The 22,130-nt window shown below is 38.0% G+C and overlaps 1 protein-coding gene across 7 annotated transcripts in view; it reads right to left on the minus strand.

The window, feature by feature from the left end:
• Fars2 (phenylalanyl-tRNA synthetase 2, mitochondrial) overlaps positions 1-22,130 on the minus strand; it is a 367,213-nt gene that overhangs the window by 195,509 nt on the left and 149,574 nt on the right. The gene's annotated exons all lie outside the window — the stretch shown is intronic.

Consider the following 22,130-nt stretch of genomic DNA (forward strand, 5'->3'; position numbering starts at 1 on the left):
AACTTCTAGAATGTATCCTGCTCATGGAAAATTGTAAATTTATCAGGTTAATTATTAGTGTTCTGTTTACAATGCAAAAGGTTATACAACCCACATGTTTACCCATGGAGAATTGGTTAAATAAATCACACTATGTCTACACAATGGGATATCGTTATGGTAACCTCTGAAAAACTGCATTTCTATGTTTTTTACTTGAGGTTGGGTGGGACAGAACAGAGCAAATGGGGGACAGAGGTAGGGGAGGCTTTACAAATGCCTGTATAAATAAGAAATGACAAGAAGTATCTCAAATACTGGATGGATCTTCCTTATCTGAAACAGCTTTGGACCAAAAGTATTTTGGATTTTGTAGAGTTTTCAATTTCCAGATGAAATAATTAATTTCTGTTCTGACTCTTATCTTCTAAGAGGGTATGAGAAGAACACTGATACTAGTCTTTCAGAAAAGCAGCATGATTAGTAGATATAAATTAATTTGTCTCTCCCTCATGGTCACTTTCCATTTTCCTCTCTCTATACTAAGAGGCATTACAATTGTAACCTTGGAAAATTAGTGGGGATATCAAACATCTGCAAATTGCTTAATTCTCTTCATCTTGAATCCTGAGTTAAAATGTTTCAACCAACATGACTGCCTACAATTGTGTGATGATTCGAGAAATCTGATCAGGAAGCTTGTCTGTGATCATCAGTTACAATAGAAGGACCTGGTGTCCAGCTGCTGAGCAGTATTAAAGTTTGCCTCCCAAACACTTTTGTCTCTTCTTGACTTACACCCCTGTATAATCCCATTGCCCAATACATTATGAGAATAGCAGCAAGAGCTCCTAATAAGGAGCACTTGGCCTTCTGTAGGAAGCCTCCGGAAACAAACTGATCCAAGATCTTAAAACAATGCTCCTGAGTCTTGGGAACACAGAAGGCGTTTTTTTCTTCCAGAACAACTGGTTTACTTTTCATGTTAAGGATGCCACTGCACATTTGACTGTAATAATTTACTTTTCACTTTGGCCCCACGGATGGTGAAAGCCAAATGGGCAGGCCATCTCTACAAGCTGCCCAAGTCCATTCTCTTGCCCTAGTTTAATTTTCTTATTCTAATTTTCTTGTTGCCTTGGTCATCTAAAATATTTATTGCTTTGTACTTGCTTTAAAAAGACACCTTAATTCTTGTAGAAGAAAGTAAGTCATTAAAAAAAAAAACCTTTAAGGTTGGAGGTATGGCTCAGGTGGTAAAGTGACACTTCATGAGCAGAAGTGGCACATATCAAGTTCAAGTCCTAGTTGTGGAAGGAAAAAAAAAAGGTGAGCCATAAGTAAATTTCTAAAGATACTGTCACTGGAAGTAGGTATAAATTTTAGGTCTTTATTTGTCTTTCCATTTCCTCAAGAGTGGGATAATATCATTCTTTCTGATGGAAGCATAGAATTTTGCTATGCATATATACCACATTTTGTTTGACCTATTGGTTCACTGAGAGGGATCTGGGTTGATTTCATATCTTGGCTATGGCAAACAATGCTGCAATGAACAAGATCATATTGGTGGCTTCAGTGTGGCCTGGTTTGTGGTCAACTGGATAGATGCCCAGAAGTAGAATTGCAGGATCAAAGGAAAATTCTTTGTTTAGTCTTTTAAGGAGCCTCTATACTGCTTTCCAGAGTGGTTGAACACGTTTACATTCACACCAACAATACACTAGCATTCCCTTTTGGCCACATCCCTCCCAGCATCTGTTATTATTAATTTTCATGATAAAGGCCACTGTAACTGAGATGAGGTGGAATCTCAATGTTATTTGTTTGCATTTCTTTCATGGCCAGAGATGTTGAACATCTCTACATATGCCTATTGGCCATTCTAACTCCATCTTCTGAGAAGTCTCTCTTTGTCTTTAGCCCATTTATTAATTGGGCTGTTATGAAACAGTATTTTTAATAAATTAAGGAATGTGCCTATAAGTGTACATGTAAACCCAATGGATAGTAAAAGGCATATAATTACATCTGGACATGATTAAATAGCAGTCTAAACATTCACACAGTAAGAACAAAGGAGGATATTTTTAGGAGAGGATCCCAAAGGCTCAATAGCTATGTGAATATGATCATATAAAATGATGTTTATTGAAATGAACTCCAAGAAATAGAAGTAAAATGTTTTCTTTTTATTATACTGTTTGTGGTTATTTTTTTTTTCCTTTCCTTTTTCTTTGGCTTATTCCTTTCTGGTGCTGTTTTTGATTTCTGTACTTTGTCTTGTATATAAGTTTACCTGGTTTGGGGAGGGGAAGGGGAAACACAGAAATGTTGGGACAAAGGGTGACCCAATTCAGCAGCGAGACCCAATTTCTGTTGGAAATGAACTATACAACTTTGGGGGAGGGAAACCTGGGACATAGTGAGAGAGGAGGTGATACTGTTCAAAAGAAAATGTACTCATTACCTGAATCATGTAACTGTAAAGCTTTCTCTGCATCATTGTGGGTTTTTTGTAGTTTATTTTTAAAAATTTTATTGTCAAGGTGATGTTTACAGAGGTGTTACAGTTACATATGTAAGGTAGTGAGTACATTTCTTCTCAAACTTGTTATACCTGAAGTAGAGTGGGGGTTCGCTACAATGAAACAGGGTTCCCCCCAAGGAAGGGGATTCCTGGTTCCCCCAAGAGTCCACCACACAGTCTCCAGCTACAAGGTGACAAAAAGACAGTTTTATTGGGGAAGTAAAAAGTGAACAAAAAGTGAACCGACCGGCCTTGGTCGCAGCCCGGACTCGGGAGCCGAAACTGCCAACCATGTGTGCAGGATCAGGGCCCAGACTCGGGAGCTGGGACCGCCCGCACCTGTGCAGCCCAGACTCGGGAGCTGGGACTGTGCACACCTGTGCGGCCCAGACTCGGGAGCTGGGACCACCCCCGTGTGGCCTTCCAGCCTGGTTATAAGGCAAACATCACAGACAAACTTGTCACACGCAGGTGACCAATGAAGATACAACACTTACAGAGCATGCTAGGCCGCACGCAGGTGGCCAATAGAGTTACAGTCTGTCTCATAATATTCATTTGAACTAACCTATCATTCTAGTTAGAATTGATGCATGGATTTGGCAGGGCTCACATGATGCAGGCGGATATGCCTACTCACAGCCTGTTCCCTTGAAGCTCCAAGGCCTCAGGTAGTCAATCTACATAGTAAAGGGGAGCTTCCCTGAATAGGGTGGGGGAGGGCTTAGTGGAGATGGAGTTGGCTTCTGCTCTAATCTGAGCTGGAGTCAACCTGAAGTCCCTCCACAGCTATTGATGGCACTGGGCAGATCTGGCCTCCCCATTACAATACCCTCTCTCTCATTTTTCTCCCACTTTCCCTCCTTTGCAACCCCTCCCCCCCAGTTTTACAGTTAATTTTCAACATATTGTCTTGTGAAGATGGCTGAAGCACTGGTTCACCCTTTGTCCTTTTGTCTCACCATTGTGAAACTTAAAAAATAAAATGAATTTCAGAACTCTGGTATAATTCAGCAGATATTCAAGGGTTGTTAGGATCTTAAGGTGATGCTTTCCCCTCATTTTAGTACCAGGGGGTCCCAATTAACTAAAACAATCAGAACAGAGAGCTGTGGTTACACAGAATACTCAGGATAGAAAGCTGTTGGGTACGCTGATGAATGTGACTATACACTGTACTGAGCTTGCAATAAAAGAAAATCTGCTTAAGAAGGTCAGCCTATGTATGGAAGGAAAAAAAATGTGGGACAAGAGTCCAAAGACAGTAAATTTGAGAAAGTACAGGAGCAAGAGGAGAGTAACCAGAGAAGACAGGAAGAAGTCACTGATACAAAGTTGGTAAAAACAAAATGGATCTTCAAGTCTAAAGGATTCTATCCACATGTGTCCCTCTGGAGCAGCCTGTCTTCCAGACCTGACACTACAGGTGTGGACAGAAGCACCAGTAAAGGGAGCTCAAAGCAAGGAAGCTCACATTAAGTCCTGTTCCAGAGGGAGCATGGCTATGCTGGATATGGGGCCTGGGACAGAGCTAAGGGCACCATGGAATGACTAAGATTGGGTGCTTCTGCTCAACATCACACCTTAGACAGCACAGAACATCTGTGTAGTCAGTGGAAGGGATTGGGGATATGATGAAGAAACTTCACAAGGCAATCCCATAGATACTAGTCCTGTACTGTGTCACACTGAAAAGGTGCACAAGTCTGAGAATGGCCACATGATAATATGAAATTGGGGTGAATGTACAATAGCCAGGTCTGGAGTAGTTCCTGACAGATGCAGATTGCATACCTTCATCTAATGATTGTATGGGCCACTACACCATTCTTCCTATGTCACTGCTGGAAGGCAAGTAATTTAGGGAAGAGTTCAATTACAAAAAGTCCTATGTATAGCTGATAATCTCACTTTAGTCTGGAGGTGGGATTGGAGGGAGGGAAAACAGGTGAAAACGAGGGAAGAGGTCATACTCTTCAAAAAGAAATGTACTCATTTCCTTACTTATGTAACTGTAACCCCTCTGTACATCACCTTTACAGTAATAAAAAAAGAAAATACAGCTTTTCAGACTAATTCTTTCTGAAGGGCTAGAATGACTATACTGTAGAGCAGTCAGTATTTAAAGGAAATCAGATGGAACTATTAGTACTTATTTGGATGTTACTACAATGAGATCACATTCATTCTCTTCTGAAAAGCCATAAAGTATAGTCACTCTTTGATATATAATTCTGTTTTTTGGGGGGAGGAAGTGGCTGGGATTAGCAGTTCCAGGGTTTAAATGCAGGGCATCATGCTTGCTTGCTCTTTAGTTACTTGAGCAACACCTCTAGCCATGCTTTATTGCTGGTTATTCTGGAGATAGAGTACAGTGAACTTTTCTGCTTAAGCAGGCTTCAAACAGTTATACTCTGGATCTCAGCCTCTTAAGTACACAGGATTACAGGCATGAGCCATCAGCCTCCAGCTTGGACTACAATTCTTGATCTATGATCTATCTAACCCTTTGAAGATTGAGTAAAATCTTCCTTGAAAGCACAACTTAAACCACACAGCCTATAGAATCTCAAAGACAGCAAGTTTTAGAGATGAAATGTATTTTATCTGATTTTTACTATTAATAAGTGGTAAATATGTTAGAATACTAACACACTAATATTGTTTCCTTAGTCTCCTTATAGAGTTCTGCGCCCTTAGTCCTCACCATGTTAGTAAATGGTACAATATATTCTTAGCTCACTTGTGAGGATGAAAGGGAATATCCAAGAGACATTCCAATTTTTCCAGGTTATAATAGGATAATGAAAAAATGAATTAAGACTAAAGAGTCTTAAAAGTAAAATATAATTAGTAACAGGCTCACAAGAAGAAAACCACAGACCAATATCCATATGAACATAGATGCTTAAGTCCTCAACAAATTACAAGCAAACCAAATTCAGCAGCATATTAAAAGGATTACATACCACGATTAAATGGGAATGCAAGCAAGGATGGTATGACATATGAAACTAAATCAATGTAACCATACTACATTAATAGAATAAGGGGGAAACTACTTGATAATCTCACCTGAAGTAGTAAAGCATTTGACAGAACACAACACCTTTTTATGGCAAAAGCATTTGTGATATACTTCATTTGGCATACGACAAGAGTTGAGTAAACATTTCCTCACTCCTTTTTCCTTTTGTCCTTCAATCTCATCCCTTCCTCAAGTCCCTCTCTCTCTCTGGCAGGGTCTCACTAGGTAACTCATGTTAGCCTCAAACTTGTAATCATCCCGCCTCTGCCTCCCAAGTCCTAGAATTATAGACTGTAATTCCAGGCTGGGTTTTATCTATATTATGTTCTTGATAATAATACGGGGATGGTAGATTTTGTATCAAGTATGTTAAATGCACATCTGGATTCCAATGCATATATTTGCACTTTAAATATGTATCCAGTGACTGTTTCTCCAGATTCTTGAAGCAGTAAATTAGAGGGGCTATACATGCATAAAGGTATGTCAAAACGTCAGAAAGTACTATTTTTATCTGTAAAATTTCTACTTTAGATTTCCTAAATTTCAGACTGGCTTATTATAATATTTGAAAGCTGGTAAAATGGCTTGCAAAAGGAGGTGCCTAGTAGATTTCTCAGTAGATTTCTCTACTGAATGTTAGGTTTGGGCACTCCAAAAGTGCCCTTCATGCTGGATTTGACTGTAATTCATACAGACCAGTTGAGTGAAAAGAAAGGATTAGACTTAACAATAGTACTGGATAAAAGCTTCTACTTCCCTTGGTAATTCATTACAATGACATTCACACAGCAGTACAGAAGAACAAAAGCACCCCAATATTCCAGTGAGCAAGGCCAATTCAGCTACATCAATCCTGGTTTCTTACCATGGACATGATCCCCAACTCTTTACTTTCCAGCTACAATTGTTGACCTATTTCCTCAGAGACTTGCTACCAGATGATTGACTTCTCAAGCTCAGCCCAAAGATCGATCTCTTGCCTTAAAATGTTCTCTAGTGCTATATATCCTTGGCCCCGCACACTTCTGTCAATATGTCCTTTGCACAATCCAAAGTTAGGCTTTTCTTTTCAAAGAAGTTTTCCACAGCAGAAAGCAGTCTGTGGATTGAGTTCTATAGGCTCCAATGGCAGCAATCTTCAATACAATGTGTGCCAGACTGCACTGTAATCTACTCATAGAAAAAAGGTTTTATGTCCAGTCCCCAGGACTGGCCAAAAAAAAGAAAAAAGGTTTTATATTCACCTTTAAAAGCCCACTTTGTTTGGCCCATTCCTTCTCCTTGCTAGATCCTAAACTCTGGGTTTCCTGCATTTATAGAAACAACAGCTTTAGGGGCATATGCAAGTCCACAGTCCATGCAGTGAATCTCAGTGGCACTGCCCAGTGAAAACCTTCTTTCTACAAAGGTATCTCCAGTTTCCCTTGGAGATTGGATGCAAGAATTTTTATTCATCTTAGGACCTTCTGCCTTTAATTGGACCATAGTAGACAGTACTGATGGCCTGCACAGAAGCCATCCCTTCCTTTCTTCAGAGAAGTATTTTAACCAACAACGGCTGGCTTTTCCAATGCCAAAAACTTCCCTCAGTCAAGAGTGTGGCAGTAGCTACATTAGCTATCATTTTCTATACACAGTTGTGAATATGTTAAAAACGTAATGTTTTACAGTAAAGCTATACTTATTAGTGTAGTTATAAACTTTTATGCTGATATTTATCTATAAATATATTGTGCGTATTTTTTAATAATTACTTATTTATTGTCAAAGTGATGTACAGAGAGGTTACAGTTTCATATGTAAGGGAGTGGGTACATTTCTTGTACAATTTGTTACTTCCTCCCTCGTTTTCCTCTCCCCCCATGAGTTGTTCAGTTGAGTTACCCCAAATGGTTTAGTAAGCATTGCTTTTGGAGTCATTTGTCTTTTTATTGTTTATCTCTCAATTTTGATATTCTCTTTCCCTTCCCTAGTTCTAATACCAGTATATACAGTATCCAGCGTACTCAGATGAGATATAGTGATAGCATGGAAACAACCACAGGAAGGGGATACAAGAGGATCAACAACAACAACAACACAAATCTACCGTTTCATATGGCATGTTGAAAATAATTATTTTATGACCTATCATAATAAGGTACTGAGTCACTTGAGAGTTGGGTATATACATGCACTCCTTTATTCCTTAACATTTTGTCTATATTTCATAAGAACAAATATATTCTCTTATGTACCCATAGCATAACAGTCAAACTCAGGAATTTCACACTGCTATAATAGTCTCATCTAGTCTCAAATCTACCTTGACATCTGTCAGCTGTCTTGGTCACCTCGTATAACATCTTCCCTCCAGTTCAGAATCTGATTGAGGATCACAATGTGCACTTGGGCATTATGTCCCTTCAACCTTTGTTAAACCTAGAATCAGTTCTTTTCCTAGTTTTGCACAACACAGGCATTTTAGAGAATCCAGGCCAGTGGTTTTATAGAATGTGCTTGATATTTTTGTGTGTGTGATGATATTGTACTAGGGCCTGCGTACTGTCTTTTAACTTTTGTTACTCAAAGCTGGTGCTCTACTACTTGAACTACAGGTCCACTTCCAATGTTGCTTGATTTGAGATTGTCCCATGTTTCTTCACAATTGTGGAATCCAGATGGAATAACACAAAAGCAATGTCATTCCTTGCCCTTATCACTTCTGAGATTCTTGATACTTCGCGTATTGTTTCAGAGTCTCACTCAATCTCAGACCATCATACATAGCATTTATTGTTCCTCACCCAAACTTAGTGGTTTAAAATAAGTGCTCTTTGGCTTAATATTGATTCTTGGATTTAAACTAGGAGATTCTTCACTTTTGAACTGAGTCCACACATGCATATGTGTTCAGCTGAACTCACTCATATGGGTGGTTATTGGCCAGGTTGGTTTTCTTATGTCAATGGGAAACTAGATTGACCTCATTCACATGGCAGGTGCAGAGTTCTAATTACATCTGTAAGAAGATACATTCAAGCATGCAAACATTTCCCAAGTATCTGCATTCTGTATATTCTTTTCCTAACTGGCCAAAGCAAACCACAGACGCAAGTCAAATATAAGAGGTAGAAAAATACTGTCCTGAGTCATTAAAAAGACTGTAGAAAGTTATTATAACAATACCAGAGAAAGGAGAAATTACCTATTTAGCATGAATCAGAAGAGATGATCTTGCTAATCCTCACATCAAGTCAATTAGGCCACTAGTACTAGAGCTCCATTTTATAAGTGAGAAAAACAGTTTAAAGAGCTTTTGACTGATTTGTCCAAGTGTACATGACTATCCAGAAATGATTTAGGGCACAACTAGTAGAGACCATAATAGAGTATGGCCTAAATCACAGACATTAGTTTTCTTTAACAAGGATTCTGGAGGAAGCATTTCTAGGTTTTGTATAACAGCTCAAGTATGACATAAATGACCTTTGCTCTTTATCTTTCTGCTTCACCCTCTTTGACAGGTCACTTCCTAGTCTTACCACAATAATCTCATGTCTGTAATATGGCTGTTTGTCCACTCACCATACTTAGCACAAGAAAAAAAAGCATAAATAGTTCCTGTGAACATTATTTTCATGCCTGTTTTGTAGAAAAACAAATATCTTCCCAAAGGTCCTCAAACTTCTCCTTCTTTGTTTTGTGCCAATCCTGGGACTTGAATTCAGTGTCTAGGCACTGTCCCTGATGATATTCTTTGCCAAAGTCAATTCTACCATTTAAGCCACAGCTATACTTCCCACCTAAAAAAATTTGTTTTGGGGGTTAATTGGAGTTAAGATACTCAGTTTTGTGTCTGGGCTGGCTATGAATTGCAGTCCTCAAATCTCAGCCTCCTGAGTAGATGGGATTACAGGTATGAGCCACTGGTGCCCAACTATGATTGCCCATAGCCAGATTGTTTGCCCACCCCAAACTTAAGAAACGGGAAAAACATGATTGGCTAATTATTCAAACACTACAGTGAGCAACAGCTAGTAAGTGCCAGGTTCAGGAAGTGAACCAGGCAGGGGTGACTCCATAATTTATGTCCTGGAGAAATGAGCATTTTTCAGAATCTATATATGAGATAAGTTCCATAAGAACTTGAAATGAGGTTATGTGGAGCTACAGAGGAAGAAGCCACTTTAAAGTAGGCTGAATGAAAATGTTTGGAAAGGTAAAGATCTTGGAAAGTTACGATGTTAAAGGATATACAGGGTCTTAAAAGGTAAAAGCCTCTGAAAGATTGCCCAATATGAGGGAAAAGTAAAAGTAAACAGAGGCAGAAACATATTCTAAAGGTGAACTAACCAAACTATATACAGTGTGGGGTAATTCAGAAACTTTAAAAAATATGGATCATTTACAACAATCAAAGGCTACTTAAGTGCTGGTGGCTCATGCATGTAAACCTAGCTACTCAAGAGGCTGAAATCTGAAGATCATGGTTTGAAGCTAGCCTGGGTTTCCATGAGACTTTTAACTCCAATTAACCATCAGAAAACCAAAGTAGAGCTGTGGCTCAAGTGGCAGAGTGCTAGCCTTGACCAAAAGTAGCTTAAAGAAATTGCCTAGACCCAGAGTTCAAGCCCCAAGACTGGCAAAAAAAAAAAGGTGGGGGGTGAGGAGAAGAATTAAAGGCTGAAGATACTGACATATATACAACTAGCCAAGCACTCAATAAAGTCTTTTATATCTCCCTTTGACTAGACCAAAACATACTATTTATATATTCACTTCTTTTTCTCAAATGTCAATCTAAGATCCTAGAACTCTAGAGAATTATTATTGCACATTGCAAATAGCAGCTTTCATTCAGCGCAAGTCAGAATTCTTAATAATTCAATAGCTTTAGACATTTCCTATTTCTGAGAGAAAAAGTTGTTTGTTTTTGACAGGGTCTCACTATGAGACCAAGCTGGCCTAGATTCTCCTTCCCGTTTCCAAGTAGCTGGGATTGACCTTGTTTTTGTTTGTTTATCTGTTGTATTTTCTTTAAAATGGTTTAAATTGCATACAGGATTTTCAGGTAATAATATACTCCTCCGAACTTGAATTTTAGACTTAAAAAACTGAGTATTTTTAGTTCCCTAAGATAACAATTAGTTAAACTATCATTTTCAACTAAATATAGAATGTTCGTATAAAAAATTTCACAAGTGAGTCATATCAATCAAAAGTGTTTAAGGAAACACTTTCCAACACTGTACAGAGCTGCCAAAGCTGGGAAATATTTCCATTTAAATGTATCACTACAATTCCTTATTAAAAAGATTTCAAAACTGGGCCACAGGCAGAAGCTAGCCAGATTCTAGCGAGTTTACTATAGTGAAAATATGTCCTTCAAGAAAAATAGAGAAGTAATGGAAAGGATTCAGTAAATCCCCTCAGCCCAAACTGTAAGAACACTTAGACTCTAAGAGACCTACCTGCTTTTGGACAACAGGTCAAGATAATTCTTCTGAAAGAGACCATAACCCTTTATTGCTCTGCTTTCACTTATTACAAACAGATTTATAGGGTCAGCTTAGTACCTAGCCTGGCCATTTTCTGATCAGAGGAAAAGCACAAACTGATATACTTGGGTTGTATTTGTGTGTGCGCACACGCCTGAGTGTGCAATTTACACACTCATGGCCATACATATATATGTGCATACACTTTACATATATACATATATATATAAGAATACATAGAATAACTGTATGGAGACAATAAAAGACTGTTAACGCATATTTTAAACATTTTTAACCAGCTGCAAAAATCCTTAAGTGAAAGTTATATGTACTTAAGTCTCTCTGCTAGCATGGAATAATCATGGCTTTCATATCTCTACTAGAAAAATTGCCTTCCCAAATAAAGTTAATAGTGCTCCATTTCTTGTCACACTGTTATAATTTTTTAACTAGGAATGGAACTTAATTTAGAGTAAGTAATGTCACTGTCGCTTAAACATAAGAATGATAAAAGGAATGTCAGCTGTTCCAATTCTATAATTCCCAAGTAATGACAATTAATGAAACATTCTTTACCAGTGGGAGTTGTTTTAAGCAGTAAATAAAGGAGTTACTGAGCCTTTTAAGATTTATTCTCATAACCAAATTGCATCTCTCTTCATCATTACCCAAAATATAATTAAAGGATGACATTTAAAAACAAACTTAAAAAAATCAAACTGTATCCCTCTCCCAAAGGAAATGTAAATGAATAACAATGCAAGCCCTCCACTCAAGTGTTAAGAGGAATTTCTGAGAAGAATCTTATCTCTAACATAATCTGTCCATGTGCTGTAGCCACACCCTGGAGCATCAATCTAACCTGCCAATACAGGAAGTGCTGGATAATATTATTATTGAATGTTACTAGATATTAATAGTGTTGTTTCACTTCTGTAAAAATATCCTTGGATCTTTCCAAAAGGAAAACAAATCAATAGGAGTATCTTGTAAAAACTTCCATTTCCTCACTGGGTTTGCTTCAGCATTCTAAAATGTGTTCAGTTACATTTTTGGTCCTTCCTGTTAGACAATCTGCTTCTGTAACCATCTACACCAATTAGGGGCTGGGAATATGGCCTAGTGGCAAGAGTGCTCACCTTCTATACATGAAGATGAAGCCCTGGGTTCGATTCCTCAGCACCACATATATAGAAAATGGCCAGAAGTGGCGCTGTGCTAGCCTTGAGCACAAAGAAGCAGGGACAGTGCTCAGGCCCTGAGTTCAAGGCCCAGGACTGGCAAAACAAACAAACAAAAATCTACACCAATTTTTTAAAAAAGAAGACATTTTAGCCTAATTACAAAACTCAGTGGACTCTATAACCCTTGGATCAAAACCAATACTATTGTTATCATTATAATCAATACACAATTTTTTTTTAGCAAAAGTTGGACATCTTGATACAATCTGTCCCAAATATTTTAAGGACACAGCCAAACTTTCTTGGCAAACTCTGTGGACCTTCTTCTTTCCCCTCCTTAGTCAAAGTTTACCACTCTGGTTTTGCTTCCCCTCATCAACCTAGGTCTTTTGTTTGTTTTTTAATAGAAAACTCTCAAACAGGGTGCTTGCTCGGAAAGTACACATCCACCCCTAATAATCAAGGTTGATTGAAGGAATGTAATCAATGTCACCCTCAATTTCTCCTGGGCCTGAACCATTCAATTGTGTCCAATTATTTACATGAAACCTGCAAACACATGGATCATATTCTAACAGTCTCCAAGACTCTTTGAATTCACTCTATAACATTATTCAATAATCAATCCTGGTTTCCCATTATAGAAAAGCCAAGGATGCAAAAGACATTTAAATTATAACAGTAAGTAACAGTACTGTTAGCAAACAATACCAGTAATAATTTGGGTAATAGTTATGGTATTAAAAATATACCAAACTGGCTGGGAAGTAGTAGCTCATGCCTGTAATACCAGCTACTCAGGAAGCTGAAATTGGAGGGTGTCAAAATGGACTGCTTATTACCCACCTCCATGCTATGTGACTGAAAACTCAAAATTCATTGTGTTCTTTGAGTAAAGTAACCTCTTTTAAGATTTTCCAGACAACTGCCTTTAGGAAAGAGAGGAAGCAGCTGTTGCACAAATGAAGTGGGGAAGCTTCATGAGCCACCTGGAGAATCTGGCATGTTTCTCCCTGCATCGGGGGGTCCTAAAGACTGTCCCTCACCTAAACTGAAAAATCTCCTGAGGCCAACAATACCATGTAACCACTGCCAGGGTGAAGCTGGAAAATAGTCTGTTGGAAGAAGACTTGTATATTTGCTGTAACCTGATGGCACCTGACTAGACAGGGCTTTCTGCAAGAGCCTCCAAGAGGCATCTCATAGTAGATGAGCTGATCTGCAGAAGACAGAGCCTAGAGGTATACCACCCAAAATACAGAGACTCAAGGTAGGACCAAACCATCATCCACACACAGAACAAACCCAATCCTTGTTTAAAGTCATTAGGGAAATCTCTAAGGAATCCATGTGGCCACTATGCAAGTACTCTACCATTTGCCACTCCTTGCCTTACTTTTCCCTTCTCTACCCAACCCATTGTTCCTGGCTCTACTATCATCATGTTTCAAGCTTCCACAGATGTGCTCCTTCCCCTGTTGCTTTGCCATTAGACTAGATTGAACTTCAAAAAAAACAGAAGGGTTAGAGAATCCTTTAAAGCTTCATTTTGGATGAGAAACAATGTAAAAGAACTGGTGGAATGTAATGGTGTGATAAATAACACTATTCTAAAAGTTGACCACTACAATGTCTAGCTCACTTTAGCATTGCTTCTCCTATTTCTTTTGAACAATGAAGTCATTTAGAGTTACGGTTATTTAGAGTTAAGTTATCCATTAATGTAGTAATGGCCTAGCCTACCCTGACTATATGAATCAGCCTTCACACACTGTATAATAAAGGACTTTAAAGCATTCCATACCCTCTGTACCTCATCCCAAATGGCCTCCTTCAGTTCTCTCTTCTGCTTCTTCCTGCCCCATAACTGGTCTTATCTGCTCATAACTCATGGAAACAGGTAAAGGCTTGAAATAGTTACATATTTTATTCCAGGCCAAAATTAGAGTAGCACATGTTAAATGGAGTAGAAAGTTATAGGGAAAGGAAAGAAATAGTCAAAGACCGTGGTTAAGTGGGTATCATTTCTCTGTTCTTACTCTTTTCTCCAATGTTCAATCTTGCCCAAAATTCATTCAGTCAAGAGCATCACTCAGTCTCCCCAAGAGAGTCCAATAAATCTTTTAGCCATGAGTATGAAATGTAAAACAGAAAACAGATGGAGGGGAAAACTTAAAAGGACATTGGAATCAAGTTGGATAAAAATAAGGTATCAGTTGGCAAAGTAAAAAACATATTTCTGCCAATTTCAGCACATGAAACTTCTATAACAAAAAGTGTTAATCAGGCAATCCACATTGGTAGGGTTTATTCTGCAGACCAATGGTGTAAACCCTGTCAAGTCACACTATGTGAAAATACTGTGTGAAAAACCATATCCTCCCAATTCTCATTCCACAAAATAGAAAGTCTCATGACACATGTGACTTGGTCCTGTTGTTATTAGTATCTAAACAGGAAGGACAAAAGCCCCTATGAGGTCTGGCCCTTGGACACCTCTAGTGTTTTCTTGCCTGCTGCAAAGACCTTGGTGGCCACTAGTTCCATACGTTACCATTGTTAGGGAACCCCATGCTGGAAAATTAAATCACTTAGATTTTAGAGTGTGTATCTTTTAGCAAGCTATGACCTAACCTATGGTGACTATTAGCTAGCTTTCACATTCTGGTACAATAGAGGAACTCAAGTCCCAGAAGAGGTGCACAGGCTCTGAGTAGTACTGAACTCTTCGTGTCTCTGCCACTTTTGTCCTAACCCTTGAAAAGTAATTTTGCTAAGTCAATATAAACTTTTCACTTAAGCTCTGGAAAATGAGGTTTACAAAGACCCAAACACTAATAAATCATTACTAAGGATATGTTCTTCAGCTGTGTATAAGCTCAGTAAGCAAGCATTTGGTAAAAATATAAGAAAAGAAATCCCTGAATACACTGTAACAGGTTATCCATTTATGCTGTGCAATGAGAAGTTTTAGAATTCTACAACAAAAACAGATTTATCCAGCCTTGACTGCATTATAAATTCAGTTAGCTCCTGGCCTAGCTAGAACTCTTGTGTCTTGCTTAAGAGTACCAAAAAGAGCTTTTATGCCTTTATAATTCATTGTTTAAGCATTATCTTTTCTCTTACAGGAAGAAAATAAAAGGAGATCTGGTATGTATTCATCCAATAGCTATTTAGGGAATATTATCTGTGGTAATTTTCCACCAGGTGCAAGCATACAACAAAGAATAAAGAAACCCTCTCCCTCAATTCATAAATTCATATTCAAGTGGTTTCATAAGATAGCCTCACATTGTTACTGTTGTTTGGTTGGCAAGACCCATGTCATATATTGAACATGGCTTCTCTACTTCAATGTCAACTGCCAATTATTACTCCAAATACCAAATGTTACCAAATGTCAGTGCACAGACAAATTCCTACTGCCTATCAGTCAAAAACCAAAAGTCTTAGATAAAAGCTCAAAGAAACCACCACAATCTTCAAGCCTCTATGACTTAAACATTTCAACAATTAGTATCTTAAAAGCTAAAAAAAAAAAAAGAAAAGCAAGCAAAATAGACAAAGTAATTACAAAGGGGAAGGAAGAACTTCTGAGAATTCTCACTACTGTGTGCAAAAGCTTCCAAGAATCAGAATTCATTAGTATGGACACAGGCAATGGCTCTTGGTCAATACCATCACCTGTCAAAGAAGCCTATCCTGACTGCTGGGTGGAGTTAGAGGGGTAGCAGCCAAATCTATCATTGAGCAACCAAATAAACCCAACAGAACATCCAAATATGCTGGTTCACAAACATATACATACATGCCAATAGTCTCTCTGTTTCCATTTTCATAAATTTATCCTGAATTTCAGTCAATATTTTGTTTCCTTCCCATACTTCTCTGACAACTTATCCTCTCCATGTTATCTATTCTGAGGTATTTGAAGGATAATGTAAAAAAAAAAAATAGCCTGGTCATTTTTCACTCACCAGATTGGCAAATATTTCAGCTTGACAATGAAAACCATTGGCAAGAAGGTGGACAAACATGACTTTCATAACTTGTTGACAGGGAAAGGAGGGATGCACAGTAGGCTGTAGCTGCACTTAGAAAATCTGCGTTTGGAAGAAGACATTTACTCTGTTACTTTGTGGATTGCTTCACATTTTCTTCATATTTTTTCAATATGCTCTACAGCTGGATGCAGTGGCTCAAGTTTATTATCCTTGCTGCTTTGGAGAATGTAAGCCATAGGTGTAACTTTAACTTTCTAGTAGCCACAATATAAAAGTGGAAAGAAACAATAAGTTAATTTCATTATTTCACCTAATCTGTCTAAAATGTGATCATTCTAAAACTTATAAATGAGAAACTGTGCATTCCCTTTTGGGACAAAATGTTTCAAACTCACTGTATTTTTTTTTCTTAAAGTAAGTCTCAATTTGAACTAGCCCTATTCCAAGTCCTCATAAGCCATTGGTTATTGGGGTCAATAGGGCTGTATAGGGACTAAAGAAATGCTTGATATATTTCTACACACATGTATATTTCGTCATGTTCTTTTATATCTTTGTTCTTTTTTCCAAAGTCACTCTCATTCTTCGATTTCCAATTCAGGTAGCCCTTTTAAGCAGTGCCAATACAGAGACCCACATTTACACCAGTGCTGTGCAAACTACCACCACTGCACCTTCCAGAGCACACTCTATGTTCTCCAGAACAAAACCCTACCACACCCTACTCATTTTTGTACCCTAGTCATACTGCAAAATCCCTTTTTAAAAAACTTATTCATTCATTTATTTATTTATTGTTGAAGTGATGTACAGAGGGGATACAGTTTGACATGCAAGGCAGTGAGTACATTTCTTATCAAACTTGTTACCTCTTCCCTCTTTATTTCCGCCACGTTTCCCCTCCCCAATTCCTACCCCACCCTGGAGTGGCACAGTTAGTTTACAGTATGCTGTTTTCTAACTATTGCTGTTGAGTTGGTTCGCCTTTTACCTTTGTCTATCCATTTTGATGTTCCCCTTCCCTTCTCTAGTTCCAATAAACATATATACAATACCCAGGGAACAAAAATCAGTTACAGTGAAATCAGGGGTAAAACCCTGGGGAAGGAAGACAAAAGAAAAAGAAAAAGGCATAATTTCACATGGTATATTTCACATTCACATTTTCTTTTTTTTTTCAAATTTTTATTATCAAACTGATGTACAGAGAGGTTACAGTTTCATACATTAGGCATTGGATACATTTCTTGTACTGTTTGTTACCTTGTCCCTCATACCCCCCTCCCCCTCCCCCTTACCCTTTCCCCCCCTGAGGTGTTCAGTTCACTTACACCAAACAATTTTGCAAGTATTGCTTTTGTAGTTGTTTGTCTTTTTTTACCCTGTGTCTCTCAATTTTGGTATTCCCTTTCGATTTCCTAGTTCCAATACCAGTATACACGGTTTCCAATATACTCAGATAAACACATTCACATTTTCTTGATCCATTCATCGACTGAGGGGCATCTGAGTTGGTTTCAATTTTTAGCAATGGTAAATTGTGCTGCAATGAATATAATTGTTCTAGTAGCTTTAGTGTGGTCTTACTTGTGATCCTCAAAGAAACAAGTGCCCCCTTAATAAATGGGCTAAAGACCTAAAGAGAGACTTCTCTGAAGAGGAAACAAGAATGGCCAAGAGACACATAAAGAAGTGCTCAACATCACTGGCCAGAAAAGAAATGCAAATCAAAACAACATTGAGATTCTACCTCACCCCAGTAAGAATGGCTATTATCAAGATGTGGCCAAAAGGGAACCCTGCTACTGTTGGTGGGAGTGACCACCACTCTGGAAAGCAGTATGGAGGTTCCTCAAAAGGCTAAGCATAGAGCTCCCCATGATGCAGCAGCCCCGCTTTGGGGCATTTATCCAAAGGGTTACTGCAAAATCCCTTTTTAAGCAGTTGTACAAATGAGTTTCAATTCTACAAGTCAGTTTATGAGTGCATGTATCTCAATCAATACGGCCCTTTCATTGTTCTCATATTTCCTAGTCCCATTCACATGCTCAAGTTACCTAGTCCAACTTTTATATAATGTACACTGAATATAATAAGTGCATTTCTCCCTCCATTTGCATGCCCCTCTTCTCTTCATTATCTCTCAACCTCTGACATAACATGTTTAAGCTTCCTGGTATTCACTTTATTAAGCAGTTAGTTGTTCAGAGAAGTTATACCAATGGAACCCTCCTCTGAATATACCATTCTTTAGTCACTTTGTTTGTATATATATGCATATAACCCTGTATATATTTTTATGTATGCTTGTGTTTTAGATTTAACTTCCACATGAGAGAAGACGTGCCATTTGTCTCTCAGATTTATGTCATTTAACGCAATTTTTTCTAGTTCCATCCGTTTCTCTGCAAATGACATAAAATTATTCTTTCTGGAAGATAAATGAATTTCCTTTGTGTGTATATATGTGTGTGTGTGTTTGTGTTTTGCACATGTGCACATGTGTCACATTTTCTTGACCCACTCATCTACTGTAGGGTAACTGGGCTAGTTCTATAACTTGGCTATTGTGAATAGTGCAGCAAATGAGCATGGATATACAAATGTCCTTTCTGTATCCTGACGTGCAATATTCTAGACAGATGTGCAACAGTGGTATCATTGAATTATATGGGTAGTTCTATATTTAGATTTTTGAGGAATCTCCAAATCTCCGTCCAGGGTGGTTGCATTAGTTTACCTTCCTACCAGAAGTATAGTAGGATTTCTTTTTTCCCCATATTAAGAAATCTTGTTCATATCAGTGGGCAAATAAATATTTGTAAACTTTAATGGATTCAGAGCAACAGAAGCACCACTGAAATTAGTTTTCAATTTCACTGTTGGATTGTTGGTTAATCAAGAAGTGTAAAGTTATTTTATGAGTATAGTCCTTTTATAGTTCTCTTTCAGTTATAGCAAGGATGATATTCTATCTGTGATTAGAGATAGAACACAACAAAAATAAATTTCAGAGTTTCAAGGGATCTTAGACATGATCCAATTATTTTAAGAAAACAGATGAAATTGAGTGATGAATAAAACTATAAAATTAGTGAATGTTTAATAGCATTGTGGTCAGATGCTCTCACTACACCACTCTGCTATTGTGGTTATGTCAATTGCACATGTTTATTCAACTGAAGTTTACAATCAAAGAATACTTTAACATGAGAGAAAGTCCATACTATTGAGAACGTTGTTGTTACTGCTGCTGTTGCTGCTTATCATGCCCTTCCAGGAAAGAGTGGCAGAGATTATTATTCTAAGCATATATCCTGGAGCTAAACTCCGGTTGTACCACTAGTTCTAGGCCATGAAATATATATGAAAATGGCACAAGTCACTTCAAGGGTAAGGACTTTGGGGCCTAGCTCAGGACTGCTAGAGATGGCACTATCACAGGCTGGATTGAGCCTATGATACTGAGTTACCAGCTGGCCCTTGGTCACTCTCTAGCATTTGCAAGAGCAAGACATAAACTTTTGTTGTGCTAAGTAAGATTTTAGGTTTTGCTTTCCCTTTGCCCTAGATTATGCTTAATAATCCAGACACAGACACACAAAACACAGAGAGCAAAGTAAATTATGTATATTTACATCATTTATTATATATATAATTTAAATATATATGTATGTGTATTTGCAACTCCAAGTTGAATACTGCCAAATGTACTCAATATGACTCAAGTTACTAAGTCTAAATCTACTTGAAAAGTTTTCTGTTACTATTCTTATTTTAAATGGCATGCTATACACACACACACACATATAATTTAAAACCTTTCTGGTATAACATCTAGTTAAAGTCACAAAATTGTCAAAACAGAATAAATATGCAGACAAAACTGGATGCTGAGTAAGGGGTTTGCCACTAATTATTTCTTTTGAAAGCAGCAATATCCCAAAGAGGTGAGTGAGCCAATGTCACTGTTTGAGTATGGGACATACAGTTATCTTCCCATGCAGTGACTTCATCCCAGGATAATGCCCTAGTGAAATCCTTCCTACTTTGACTTTAATTCATCATTTGAATGACAGTGCTGCCATATCCACATGACAGAGATATCTCTTTCAATTTTAATATTTGCAAATTCTTTCCCTATCTATAAGACACTGTAAACCTTAATTAAAAATTTCACATGCTATTTGGGGGAGGATTAAAGATGTACTAGTTGAATCTCATAAGTGTACACATAGGGATGTCAATCTAAGATTGTATTGGAACATCTGGGAAGAGTTGGTATCAATTTGAGAGAAAATGCTCTGCAGGTGGAGCCACTCATACCCACGATGATTCTTGCCAATAAGGCATAATTACTTTAAGTTTCAGTAAGAACACTTCCGGCCAACTGTGGGATAAACTCCCTCAGCTCAGAATGTCCAAATTTTAAATTCATAATAAAAAACTTTTAGACATTTTGAATAACTTTTCATAGAGGTTTAGACTTTTAAATATGCCTAAGCCACTCTAAATAATGTATTAAATGATACAATTCCCAATTAGTATTTTTTTTTTTTTTTTTTTGCCAGTCCTGGGCTTGGACTCAAGGCCTGAGCACTGTCCCTGGCTTCTTTTTGCTCAAGGTTAGCACTCTGCCACTTGAGCCACAGCACCACTTCTGGCCATTTTCTGTATATGTGGTGCTGGGGAATTGAACCCAGGGCCTCATGTATACGAGGCAAGCACTCTTGCCACTAGGCCATATCCCCAGCCCCTCCCAATTAGTATTAATGAAAGAACAGACAAGGCCACCCATATCTCTGAGATCAAGAATTTGGTCTTTTTAGTGTGGCTCTAAAGTACATAGCCTTCCATTAAAAGCGTGTGCTTGGTTGGAAAGAGTTTCACTATGAAATCACACAACTGGTTTTAACTAGATGACTGGCAAATTACTTGTGCTTCATTTAAGTGCTGTCTGTAAAAAAGTTTGGCTAAATATCTTGTGAATATGCAATAGAGAGAATGTTTTGTAAAGGAAAAAAATCACAACATATCTGGAACATTCCTAATTTGCTTTATCTTATATTTTTCCTGTTATAGTTTTCACATTAACTTTCTCTTTCAGTAAGGAAACTACATTATGCGTTTTCATGCAAGTACTTTCAAACCTTTATCCCATGGGAGAACACAGATAACCAAAAGCAGGATAAAACAGCTCATTCATCTCAACTAAGAAATTCTTAAATCTTTAAAAGATGCCTTGTAAATACTACTCTTAGAATGTGTAATGGCTCATAATGTCTTCCTTATCCTGGAAGTACCCTGACCAAGGCTAAGTGCTGACCTAGCAAAACTCCAAGGACTTCATATTTCTTTTTCTATGGCTGAGAATTGCTAAAGAATTGCTGAGAATTGTAAACAAATTGTAAACAAAACTGCTTAATAATCAGTAGTTAATTGGGACACTCTCAACCAGGGCCTCTCTAGATACACAAAGGAGGATCTAGAATAGAAAGCCAGCAAGCAAAGCCAGGAGGAGTGGAGTGATGGAAGCAACACCCAGAACAAAAACAGATGCATCCTCCAAGGAATTTTAGCCACACACAAGCAAACAGGCTTCTACTGCTTCTTTCCTGTATAACTTTAAATCACTCTTCAATTTCTGACCAAGTTCACCTCCTCAGTGAGGCTTCCCATGACCTTCTGAATTAGGATGAACTCTCTTGCAGTACTTCCTTCCTCTTTGTAATACTCAGGTAATTATTCCACAATACTTGTTGAGCCCTTCCTCTGTGCCAAGCTCGGCTCCAGGTTAATCATGTTAATATAATACAATATAAAAGTCTGCTCCATTTCCCAGCATTCCAGTCATAGCTAGAGCGCTCAATGTCCACTAGATGGATACTCAGAATCTCTCTGGACTCCATTCTCTATCTC

Source organism: Perognathus longimembris, chromosome 6, assembly GCF_023159225.1.
Source record: "Perognathus longimembris pacificus isolate PPM17 chromosome 6, ASM2315922v1, whole genome shotgun sequence".
Classification (NCBI taxonomy): Eukaryota; Metazoa; Chordata; class Mammalia; order Rodentia; family Heteromyidae; genus Perognathus; species Perognathus longimembris.